The sequence below is a fragment of the Acomys minous genome (assembly GCF_964271855.1).
Source record: "Acomys minous genome assembly, chromosome: 12".
NCBI lineage: Eukaryota > Metazoa > Chordata > Mammalia > Rodentia > Muridae > Acomys > Acomys minous.
This window is the reverse complement of record NC_140493.1, coordinates 60,510,403-60,522,152: the sequence shown is the minus strand read 5'-3', so window position 1 is coordinate 60,522,152 and position 11,750 is coordinate 60,510,403. Positions and strand designations below refer to the sequence as shown.

At 46.9% G+C, this 11,750-nt stretch overlaps 1 long non-coding RNA gene across 1 annotated transcript; it reads left to right on the top strand.

The window, feature by feature from the left end:
- Positions 1-396: 396 nt before the first annotated feature.
- LOC311609749 lies at positions 397-1,902 on the top strand. Its single transcript, XR_014783484.1, has 2 exons — positions 397-654; positions 1,798-1,902. It is a non-coding gene; the product is annotated as an uncharacterized lncRNA (long non-coding RNA).
- Positions 1,903-11,750: the final 9,848 nt, after the last annotated feature.

Below are 11,750 nucleotides of genomic sequence, written 5' to 3'. Positions count from 1 at the left end.
GCCCGCCCGCCCGCGCCCGAGGCGAGCGGAGGAGAGCGCGTACCCGGCGCTGCGCTCGGCGCCCGACCCTGCCTTCACCCGCGTGCTCGGTTCCCTCCCCGCCGCCCCCGTGAGCCGCCCGCCCTCCCCGCCCCTGCGGCCCGCGGAAGGAAGCCTCTCCCCGCCCCCACCTCCACTGGCGGGCACATCCGGGACCTTTGCATCATCCCCCACCCATCCAACCCACCCCCTCCCTCCTTGCCGCCCTCTCTCTGCGCCGGTAATGGCGGCTGGCTGCAGGGCAGGGTGACGGCGGCTCTCTTGCCAGGCCATTGTGATCAGACCCGGGGAACCGGGCAGCGGCTCCGCCATCCCCGTCGCGGGGCGTGGCCGCTCCCTCCCGCCGCCCGCGTTACCTGCTGGCTGCAGGAAGCGGCCCTTAGCCCTTTTAAGGCTTGGAAAGGCGCGCGGCTGAAAGATGCCCTGCCCTTCCCAGGCGCGAGCTCGGCGTCCTCACTGTGACAGCCGCCGGAAACAATGGGTGGGCGCCGGGAGGAGCTGGGAAAGGCTTGGGTTAGCGGGTTGTACGTGGTCGTGGAAGCCAGACCTGGGGCGAGGCGGGAAACGGGCTGGAACACACCGAGCCGTTCTCCGTGGGCTACACTGTCACTCTCTGTAAGGCTTACTTTGGGCGACAACGTTCCTGGTTAACGCATTGGAAGGGCATGACCCTTTTATAAAGGTCTCTGGAGCAAGGTTTAGGAGAGTTCCTGGGGCTGCTAGCTGGAGGAGGAGTGGGGGTTCGTAAGGCCCGGAAGAGGGGGAAGGAAAAGGGCGGAAATTGCAGGTGCCCGAACCCGCAAAGTCTCCACCCAGTTGACGGAAGTTGAAGGAGATGGCAGTCTCAGTGTGAAGTATCTATCTGCCCTTTCCCCCTTTAAATGTGTGCCTCTGAGCTAAGACATCTTTACTGAGCATCTGCTGGAGGCCTACACTAAGCAAGGCTGAAAAAAGAACCTTAGGAATTCAGCCCAAAGCTCTCTGGAAGATTCCATTTCAAGCTATTCTTTGCTTAACTCTGCTTTATCAGTATGTTGGATACATTGTCTGAACCACATGCTTATCCTACAAATTGTAATTTGCCTGAATGACAGATAGACAGCTAGACCGAGAATTGCCTGTGACCAGTTCAGTTCAGTGTCATCCCCCTTCCCCGAGTTTCTACATCATCGGATTCATAACGTGCTAAGCAGATGAGCAAATTAATGGAGGTTTTATTTCCAAGATACTGAAGTCAACTTACTTTCTTTCAGGGAGTGACTCACTTAAAATGACTAATATTTCAAAAGCTTTTAGGTTTCCAGTTTTGTAGTAGGCGTTAGAAATTTGACAAGATACTAGGTTAAATCTTTTGTAAAATGGAAATGGCTGTTAATGTCTGTAATACATGTCTATATGGAATATACACCTCAGGGAAAGTTAAAAGATTTTTTTTTTCTGCATAAATTGCAGACTTGGCTTTGGGAAACAGCTAATGTGGGCTTTTGCCTCGTGCGTTAACTAGCAAGGTTTCTTTGCTTGTGTATTAATAAATCAGTAGGCGCGTTTAGCTTTTACAACGCAAAGCAGCATCCTTGCCTAATAAAGGTGTAGCAAGGCTGCAAGGGGCCAGAGTTAGATTTGCCGTGGAAGGCCCGAGTGAAAAGGATTTTAAAGAATAAGAAATCTCATGTAGCAAAAACAATAACAGATGGATCTGAACGCTGGGGAAGTTACTGAAGACTGTGACCGGTGTGTTTTATTTTCTTCTCTACCCAGGTCTTACTTCATCCGTAGATTGTCTCATCTGTACCTTGAGAGCCACAGTAATAAAATGTCAGCAATAAAGGCGTTCTCTGGGGCTGAGGAGGGAGCGCCCATGCACATAGGCGCGTGTGTATTTTTAGCATCTTTCCCATGCCGCCTGTTACAGTGGGGGATGCTACAGGTAATAGATGTCCCCAGTGTTCAAAAACTAACAGAAATGAAGTGAAACTGTTAAAAATGGTAGGTTTACAGTTCAGACATGAACATGCGTGCCAGCTCAACACGAGAGATGATAGATAGATAGATCGATCGATCGATCTAGTATTTTGTGCATTCTATTCCTGTCCCAAGACTATTCAGATCTCTTCAGGGTTATGGTAAACGGTGAAGTGAGAAAGAGCTCAAGTAAATTAGCATAAATCTGTCATTCCAATTGGAAAGGCAAGTCAAGGGCGATCTTTCGGTGTTGTAAACAATTCCAGCAGGCTACAGTCTCACCTCGGCATCATTTTAATCGAGCGAAGCATGATGCGCAGGGCTTTGCAGTTGGAAGGGGCCAATCTTGCTTTGTCATCCAGAAGTGCGTTCTTCAGGGTACTAAACTGGACACACTAATCCCCAGTCCCATGAGATTATCACAGTGTTGGGGAAAGAGCAGAGGGCTACAGATAGTGCTGTAGACTCCAGGGATCCATGCTGGAGCAGGTGAGAATAGAAGAGACGAGCAATTCGCTAAACGAGCTTCTCCAGTTGCTGGGGGTTGGGTCCCACTGGCTCGTCTCTTGGAGCCAGGCGTGCCACTGACCAGCTGCCAGCTAGCGGGACACAAAGTGATGCCCTCTCCTTGTGGGCTGGAACCTTGAGTCTTCCCTGCTAGGATCATAGTTGGACCCCAAATCTACCAACCAAAGAGCAGACCAAGGCATTTGAGGAGCGGGGGTTCCTGAAATGAAAGGTCCTGAAATTGAGCATGGGCTCAGCTGCTGGAGTGTTTGCTTACTCCCAAAGGACTGGATCTGACCCGGAACCACATTACGCTGGTTGTGACAACATGTCCATGTTCATCGCTCAGGAGGTAGAGAAAAGAGGACAAGGTCAAGGTCATGCCCAGCTAGATGAAATCCTGTATGAAAAAAGCAGAGGCGAGAGAAGGGGGGAACTAAATAGCCAGACATAGTGGCACACACCTTTAATCCTGGGATTCAGGAGGCAGAGGCAGGCAGCTCTTTGTGAATTTGAGGTCCACCAGGGATACAAAGTGAATTTTTAGGACAATCAGGGCTAAATAATGAGACTCTTGTCTCAAAGAGGGGAGTGCAGCAACTTTGATGAGGTCAGCAATCCCTTAACCTTTAGCCTGACCTCAGAACAGCAGTATTCCCTCAACACATACTGCTTCAGTGCTCACACCACATGTTTGCTTTACTACTGATACCAACTTCAGGCTTTTGCCTGTTGCTTTGGCCTTTCTTTTCTGAATGTTTCACTCATTCTGAACATGTTCTATCCTACATCCCAGGCTCCAGCCTTATGTTCTTTGAAACTTTGGGTAAATAATTGCTTTTCTGTACATTGATTTAAAACAAGAGGGCTGGAGAGGGGAGGGGGGCTGGAGAGATGGTTCAGTGAGTAAGAGCCCTAGAAGTGCAGTGGGCATGCACATCCATGGTTAAATCCCCATCTGTGCTTAAAACAAAAAGCCAAGAAAACCAAATTAACTCCAAGCCCTTTGCGTGTTCATGATGTCTTAGCTGGTAATTTTATTTCACTTTTTTTTTTCTTCCAAGACAGGGTTTCTCTGTGTAGCCCTGGCTGTCCTGGACTCCCTTTGAAGACCAGGCTGGCCTCAAACTCACAGCGAGCTGCCTGCCCCTGCCTCCCGAGTGCTGGGATTAAAGGTGTGCACTGCCATGCCTGGCTTGGTTGGTGATTTTAAAAATAATGTTTTAAAAGGTTATGTTGGGAGCTGGAGAGATGGCTCAGAGGTTAAGAGCACCGACTGCTCTTCCAGAGGTCATGAGTTCAATTCCCAGCAACCACATGGTGGCTCACAACCATCTGTAATGAGATCTGGTGTCCTCTTCTGGCTTGCAGGCAGGATATTGTATACATAATAAATAAAGAAATCTTCAAAAAAAAAAAGGTTATGTTAAGGGTTGGAGAGATAACTCCGTTTATGAAGTACCACTGAGTTCTGGTCCCTTTTTGCTGGACCAGCACACTGGGGAGAGCAAGAAAAGACTCCTCGGAGCTTACCGACCATCCGGGTCCAGTGAAATACCCTCCTCCTTGGAGCTTACTGACCATCCAGGTCCAGTGAAATACCTCCCTTGAACAACAAGGCAGAGGTGAGCACCTCTGGGATCTCAGGTCCCTGTGCTGTCCGTCTGCGCTGCTCTCAGCTTCGCTTAGACAAGTGTCTCTTTGCAGTGGGTCGTGGTTAATTCAGACTTGAACTGGTCAGAGCGCCAAGGATAAGTAAATGTGTTTACTGTGCGTGAGGGAAGACCGTGAGGTGGAGCATGGTGACGAGAGCTGTGAAGTTCTGTCTTCTGGACGTGATGGCTATTGCACACATCCACCTATTCATAGCAGCGTGGTCACTTGCCAGTCAAAATAACAGCATGGCTGAGGCAGGAACTCCTGACGCCTCACCCTTGGTAGAGGAGCTGTTTATGGGTAGTTGATGGCTGCTAAAAAGGAAGAGTCATGTTCCTTTAAGGCCATGGCCCTTGATAGGTTGCCCGTGTCCTAGTGTATAACCATATGGGCAGCGCTTGGTTAGAGCCAGGAGGTTATTAATAATGTGAAGGCTAAAGTTATGCTTTAAAGTTTTAATTACTGTGCTTAAGAGATCTGTAAAACAAAAATGCCTCTAACCTGTAAGGCCCACTTGCCTAAGGACAGATAAGCTTCTAAGCCTTACTTGCCCAAGGACAGGTAACTTCTTGGAATGCTGGGGGCTATTGTTCGTGTAAGATAACAGGCCACATGTTTTCACTTCTGTAAACAAGGTTGGTTGCCCCAACTGCACAAGATGTTCTCCACCACACGCAGGCAGGCAGGAAGTGGGTAGGCAGGCATAGCAGGATATATGCTTGCCTCTGATTGGACAAAGGCAGGAAGTATCTAGCCTTTGAGGTTCTGCCTTTATAAGCACGTGACTAATCCCAGCTATGGACCTGATCAGTGTCCATTTTCCTACCCAGTATTTAATAAAGCTTGCTCCAAATTTGGCTCAAAATTTGTGGTAGTGGACTTATTCCTGCTCAGTGGGATTAACAATAACAACAAAAACAGGAGGCTATGAAGTTGAGATAAAGGGGAAGCACTAGAGGAACTCAAGTGTATGAACATTTCAAAGAATAAATTAAAAAATGTTCCTAAAAAGTTAGATGGAGAGTGTTACGACAGACTTTTCCAGGGGAGATCCGACACACATCTGCTCACCCCAGATTCGGAACCTATGACAGACCAAAGTAGGGATACCACCAAAGCGATGAGTTCTACAGGGATTACTTAAAGGAATTATGGGTGAGGGCTGACTTCCTACAACAGCAATGACTCCCCAAAGCCCGCCCACCCTCCCACAGAAACCTGGAGAACACTGCGCAGCCTGCAGGCAGGTCAGTGGGTTGAAAAGGGACCTTCATCTAAACCTCTTCCAGACAGCCTCACTGCTGCTTTTCAGGATGGTCTGTTGTCTTTGCAGATTTATTGTTTACTCTTGGGGGGAGAGGGTCGCAGTAAATCTGGTCAGTTTCAGGGAGTTCCTGAGCTATTTTGAGTTGTTAACCTTCTGGCTTAAGGAGCTTCCCTGCCAGATGGAATTTTTCACTCTAGTAAGAAACTGTTACACAAGAGAGCCACTCAGGAACATACCCGGTGTTCGTTGATCAACACACGCACGCACGCACGCACGTACGCACGCACGTGTGCACACACACACACACATATCCACTGTACACACACACATGCACACACACACACAATGGGATTGTTCATTTTAACTATGGCACAATACCTGAGAAAGGGAGGGGTCATTGAGTTTATTCACAATTTCAAAGGTTTCATCATCCATCAGCAGTTGGCTGTTGCTTTGGGCCTGGCAGAGGAGACATGTTCACACTTAGCTGTGAAACCAGGAAAGCAGCAGGTCAGGGTCACAGTATCCTTTAAGGGTACATGCTGACTCAACTCCCTTTTACTAGGCTCTGCATCTCAGCAGAATGAAATAATATCCATGTTCCCATTAATTAATTAGTAAGCTCATTTATAGCCTAGGTTGGCCCTGAACTCCCAGGTCTCCTACCTCTCTGCCTTTTGAGAACTGCAGTTACAGGTATAGGCCACCACACCTGTTATTTCTGTAGGTTCTTAGTTCCGGGGGCACTTGGTTAATAGAGTGTGTCTCTTGCATCCTTTTGAGAACACAGATGCTTTCTAAAACTCCTCATGCCCCCACCCCCAAGGTGGGAGCCGAACCCAGGGCCTTGCCCTTGCTAGGTAACCGCTTGCTGCTGAGCTAAATCCCCAGCCTACAATTCTCCACTTATTCCATAGTGAGTATCACACGCTCTTCCTTGGGTCTTCAGACAGTCAGTTCCTTGTACTCTAGAATTGCTAGTGATTGTTCGCCTCCTCGCCGTCCAAGGGGAAGTGACTTCCAGATGGTGGGGTTCCCTTTCCTGTCTTGACTGTCATCTTAGAAACCAACTGACCTACTCAACCCTGGCGTCCAGCAGCTGCTTCCATTTGTCACCTCCTGAGTGGCCTCCATTACAAGAGCCTTCCTGATGCCAATTGCCCACTTGTTTTCAACGAGGGGAATTTATGTTGCCAAGAAGTAGAGGCTATCTGTGCTTCTTCAGTCAGCTCTGGTAAGTGGGAAAGTGCAAGCTGGAATGCTTTCGGAGCTCTGTTCCCTCTGCTCTTAGCCTTATCTGTGGCTCTGTGTTCTGGGCTCTGTTCACCCCAATGTACAGCCAGCTGTCTTCCAGGCCTGGGGTCTATAAATGCTGATTCCCTAAATGGGTTTGAAGTTCTCTCCTCTCTCTCTCTCTCTCTCTCTCTCTCTCTCTCTCTCTCTCTCTCTCTCTCTCTCTCTCTGTGTGTGTGTGTGTGTGTGTGTGTGTGTGTGTGTGTCTTTGAGGTAGGGCATCCAACACACATGGTAGGAAATGACTTTAATCCCAGAACTCAGAGGCATGAGAACCTCCAACTCCCATGTCAAAGAAAAAAAGAAAGGAAAAAGAATTGAGGTCTCATGTATCCTAAGCTGACTGGAAAGTCACGGTGCAGTATAGTATGACCCAGAATTCGGAATCCCCATGCCTTCATCTCTGTAATAGGCCACCATCCTGGTTTACTCTGAGTGGGGACTGACCCTTGACTTTGTATAAATTCAGGCAAACACTTTTCCAACCAAGCTAGAGCCACAGCCATACGGTCAGGTTTTGTCTGTTTCTTCCGGTCTGAAAGGAAGACATTGGCTTGTGAGAGCAGATATCTGTCTGAATTCAGGAAGCATTTCTATGGAGAGGTACTTATCCATGCAGAAAATGCAAAGAAGCTGGGCACAGTGGCGCATCCCTGTAATACCAGCACTCAGGAGGGAGGCAGAGGCCGGCAGATGGATGTGAGTTTGAGGCCAGCCTGGTGTACAGAGTGAGTCCAAGACAGCCAAGGCTACACAGAGAAATCCTTTCTCAAACACAAACAAAAATAGCAAAGAAGGAAAAGGAGGAAGGAGTCGGTGTGTGTGTTGGAGGGGGTGTGGAAATACAAGCACCCCCCTGACTGTTGAACCCTCGAGGCAGGCTACAGTTCACAATTCAAAAGACAGCCCCAGAGAGAAGTCAGAAGACTGATTCCACAGCCTATGGTCCAGTCTGAGTACCCAAGGATCAGCAAAGGGGATGTTTGGGATATTAAATATTTAAATATATAATGCATGCATGCATTCATACACACACACATACACACACACACACACACACACACACACACACACACACACAAACACAAACACCACACAGCAGAAAAAAAATGTTTTCTTTTTCCCCTTTCTAGCAAAACAGGAGTTTGGGAAGGAACTGAGCAGCAGTGCAGTGAATTCCTGGCAGTTTTCCTGGAACTTGACAGGAAGTTTCCCCAGGCCTGAGAGCAGTTTCCACAGTCCTTCCCTGTGTTCCTCAGGGCAGTTTCCCTCAACTTGAAGTTCTTTTGAGGAGAAGTTCCCATTCCTTCATAGCCATAGATTCCTCAAAATTCCTGAGCTATTTCAATATTTCAGCACCCAGATAGGAAATATAAACAAAGCCTATTATATAGGACACGAGATGGCTATTCCGGGCAACTCAGATGTGGCTTTTTCCTCTCCGTGACTCACTTTCACACAATTCATGCCTCACTTAGTTGTTGAACATTGATTTTTTGCTTTGTTTTGTTTTTTTAGTCAGGCTAATACTATTGGGAGGCTTCATCCTCGGAGCATTAAAAACCTGTAGGAAGATTTGCTCACTGGTGAGTGACCAATGGAAGCAAAGACACAGCAAGGGGCTCCACTATTGCTAAAAGGCCAACCTACGCTGTTGGCAAGAAGTCACCTTTCTTTTATGGCTGCTCTATCCCACCTGGTTCTACACAGGCTTGAGACAAATGAAGACAGGTGGCTGCTGTAGAGCCGAGAAGCGCAGGGACAGTGGAGGACCCTAGGAGCAACAAGCTGTATGAAGGAAACTCTCAGCCACAGACAAAGAAGACTTGACTGTCTTATTGGAGCAAGGCGAGTCAGGACAGGGAGAAGAAATGGCTGAGAACAAGGGGAGGAGCAAGTCCAGGTCCAGCGCCTGCTGTATGGGCAGAGTGGAAATCAGCCGGCGTGAGAAGACCTTGGCTGCCACACCTTTCTGTTCTTTGTAGACTCTGCTCAAAGAACGTAACTAGCATCAGGACCAAGGGACTTTGGAATGTCAGTATCATTTCCACTGCTACCATGATTTATTGTATTTGTATTTGGATGTCAAAGGATTCATTCTTTCATTTATTCTTTTTTCTTTTTTCGAGACAGGGTTTCTCTGTGTAGCCTTGACTGTCCTGGACTCACTTTGTAGACCAGGCTGGCCTTGAGCTCACAGAGATCCGCCTGCCTTCTGCCTCCTGAGTGCTGGGATTAAAGGCGTGCGCCACCACGCCCGGCTCTTTCATTTGTTCTTAAATGTTTATTGAATAGTTGTTTATAAGTACCAAGTATTTCAGGTGCTGAGGTAGGAGGGATGAAAGAAAAAGCGAAGGGTTGGAGAGGAAATTTAATGGTGGAGTGCTTGGCCTAGAACGTGCAAGGCCCTGGATTGTATCCACAGTGGAATGCTAGGATCACCGGACCACTGCACCAGGTTGAGAAGTGCATCTTATTAAGAAAATCTGAGCCAGGCAGTGGTGGTTTACGCCTTTAATCCCAGCACTCAGTAGGCAAAGGTAGGTGCATCCCTGTGAGTTAGGAGGCAGCCTGGGCTACAGAGTAACTTCCAGGACATCCAAAGCTACACAGAGAAACCCTGTCTCAAACAAAACAAAACCAGAAAGAAAGACAGAAAGAAAGAAAATCTGTGAAATTGAGTATGGTGGCTCACTCTGGGATTTGGAAGGAAGACAGAAGTTCAAGGCTATCCTCCTCACACAGGGAGTTCAAGGCCAGCCTAGGCTAACAGCCCTGCTGCAAAACAATTTTTTTAAAGTGAAACTTTTATTTTTGTTTCTTTGGAAAGGACCATAGACTGAATTTGTTCAGGCTTAAAATGAGATCAGAACTTAAAAAAGAAATAAGACCTGAATAATCCAATTGTGTGTGAACACTGATAGTAAATTGGACATTGTCTCTCCCCGCCCCCCCTCCCCAGTATTTACCTGATTCAGGGGGTAGACTGAAATGATAAATGTAAGAGGATGTAAATATTCAAATGTTGTCTTCCAGTATATTTCTTTAAAAATACAGATAAAGGGTTATATATAATGTAAAGCCTATGTTTATTTATTTTCATTTTGAGAAAGTCTCACTATGTGGCACAGAATGGCTGTCCTTGATCTTAAAGTGGCCTTTCCCACCTCTGCCTCCTAACCTCTGAAAAGCCAGTTTTCTTTCAAGCTAAGAGTTAATCCCACTGCATAGAGCATTGGCTTAGAAAATTTTCAAAAGATGTACTTTCAAAATTTCAGATCAATAAGGTTTTAAATCATTCATAAGGCATTTTTGTTTCATCCACATTGCGTCTTTGTCTTAATAATTTAGCACTTACCCCAGTTTCTTGAAAAATATTTTATAATTACTGGATAAATGTGAGTAAATGAATGAGGATTTTTAAAAAAAAGAAAAGTCATATTTCTGGTTCAAATTAATGAAAAAATAGAAACATGGGGCCTGATTAAGAAGCAAAAGCAAGTATGGCCTGTGGATGAGTCGGCAAGTTCTTCCAAGAGATTTCCTCCTTCCCTTGTGTATTAATAGACGCTGATAGGCTCTGTGCACTTGGCTCTCTGGAATAAAGGCTGCATTTCTCACCCTCCTGTCCGTCTGAGTGCACCATATAAGACATAGCTTCGGAGGTCTCTGGGAGGTCATCCTCAGCAGGCGGGCATGCGCTTTGTTTGTCTTTTCCCCTTCTACCTGGCAGAATAGGACAGATGCTGGTTGGCCACCTGGTCCAAGGCAGCATGCGGAAAAGCGGAGGCTTGAGGTAAAGGGGGCCGGCCTCCCACAACGTTAGGTCGTCACACTAGTCCAGAGCTGTGGACTTCACACTTGTTTGGCTGTCAATAAGTAGAAGTTTATAAAATAGAAGCATCTCTTACCTGGGATTAAAAATTTTTTTTCCCATGACAAGATTTCTCTTTGTAATAGGTCTGACTGTCCAGGCACTTGCTTTGTAGACCAGGGCAGGTCTCGAACCCACAGAGATCCACTTGCCTCTGCCTCCCAACTAAGGGCAGGGTGGGATTAAAAGCCAGCGCCACTCCACCCCAAAAACCGTTTTAAACTTGATCATTCCTGTATGTATGTATGTATGCATGTATGTATGTATGTAGGTATGATGTGTATATGGGAGTACACATGATGTAAGTCAGAGGTCAACTCTGTGCAGTCCAGTCTCTTCTTCCAGGGATCCAGGGATCAAACTCTGGTTGTCAGACCTTAATGGCGACTGTTTTCACCCTGTGATCTTTCTCTCCAGGCCTGGGACTTATGTCGGTACATACATGTTGGGTTGCATGTGTGTGTATGGTACATGTACGTATTAACGTAGGTGTGTACAACATGTGGGTGCTGGGATCCAAACCCTGGTCCTCAGAAAGAGCAACCACTGCTCTTACCTACCAAGGCATCTCTCCAACCCCTTTGTCTTAGTTTTGGTTTTTTGTTGGGTTTTTGATTTTTTTTTTGGCTTTGTTGTTGTTGTTTTTGTTTTGTTTTTTTCAAGATAGGATTTCTTCGTGTAGCCTTGGCTTTCCTGGACTGACTTTATAGACCAGGCTGGCCTTGAACTCCCAGCGATCTGCCTGCCTCTGCCTCCCGAATGCTGGGATTAAAGGCGTGTGCCGCCACCACCACCGGCTTGTTTTGTCTTTTTGAGACAGGTCTCATTCTGTAGCTCAGGCCAACTTGGAGCTCATGGTGTAGACAGATTTGGACTTGTGGATTCTCCTAACTCCTCCCAAGGCTGGCATTTTTCCTGGGCCTCCATGCCCAACTGCTCTTGTTTTTTTTTTTTCAATAGAGCTAGAACTCCACATAAATTAAATCATGTGTTATGTATTATCTTCTGCCTCACTTTTCTCTTTTTCTTTCATCTTTTTCTTCTCTCTTTCTTTTATTTTTTGGTGGTTTTGTTGTTTGTTTTCAGACAGGGTCTCCCTGCATGGTGAGCTCGCTTCAAGTCCACAGTCCTTGTGTCTCTGCCCTCCAAATC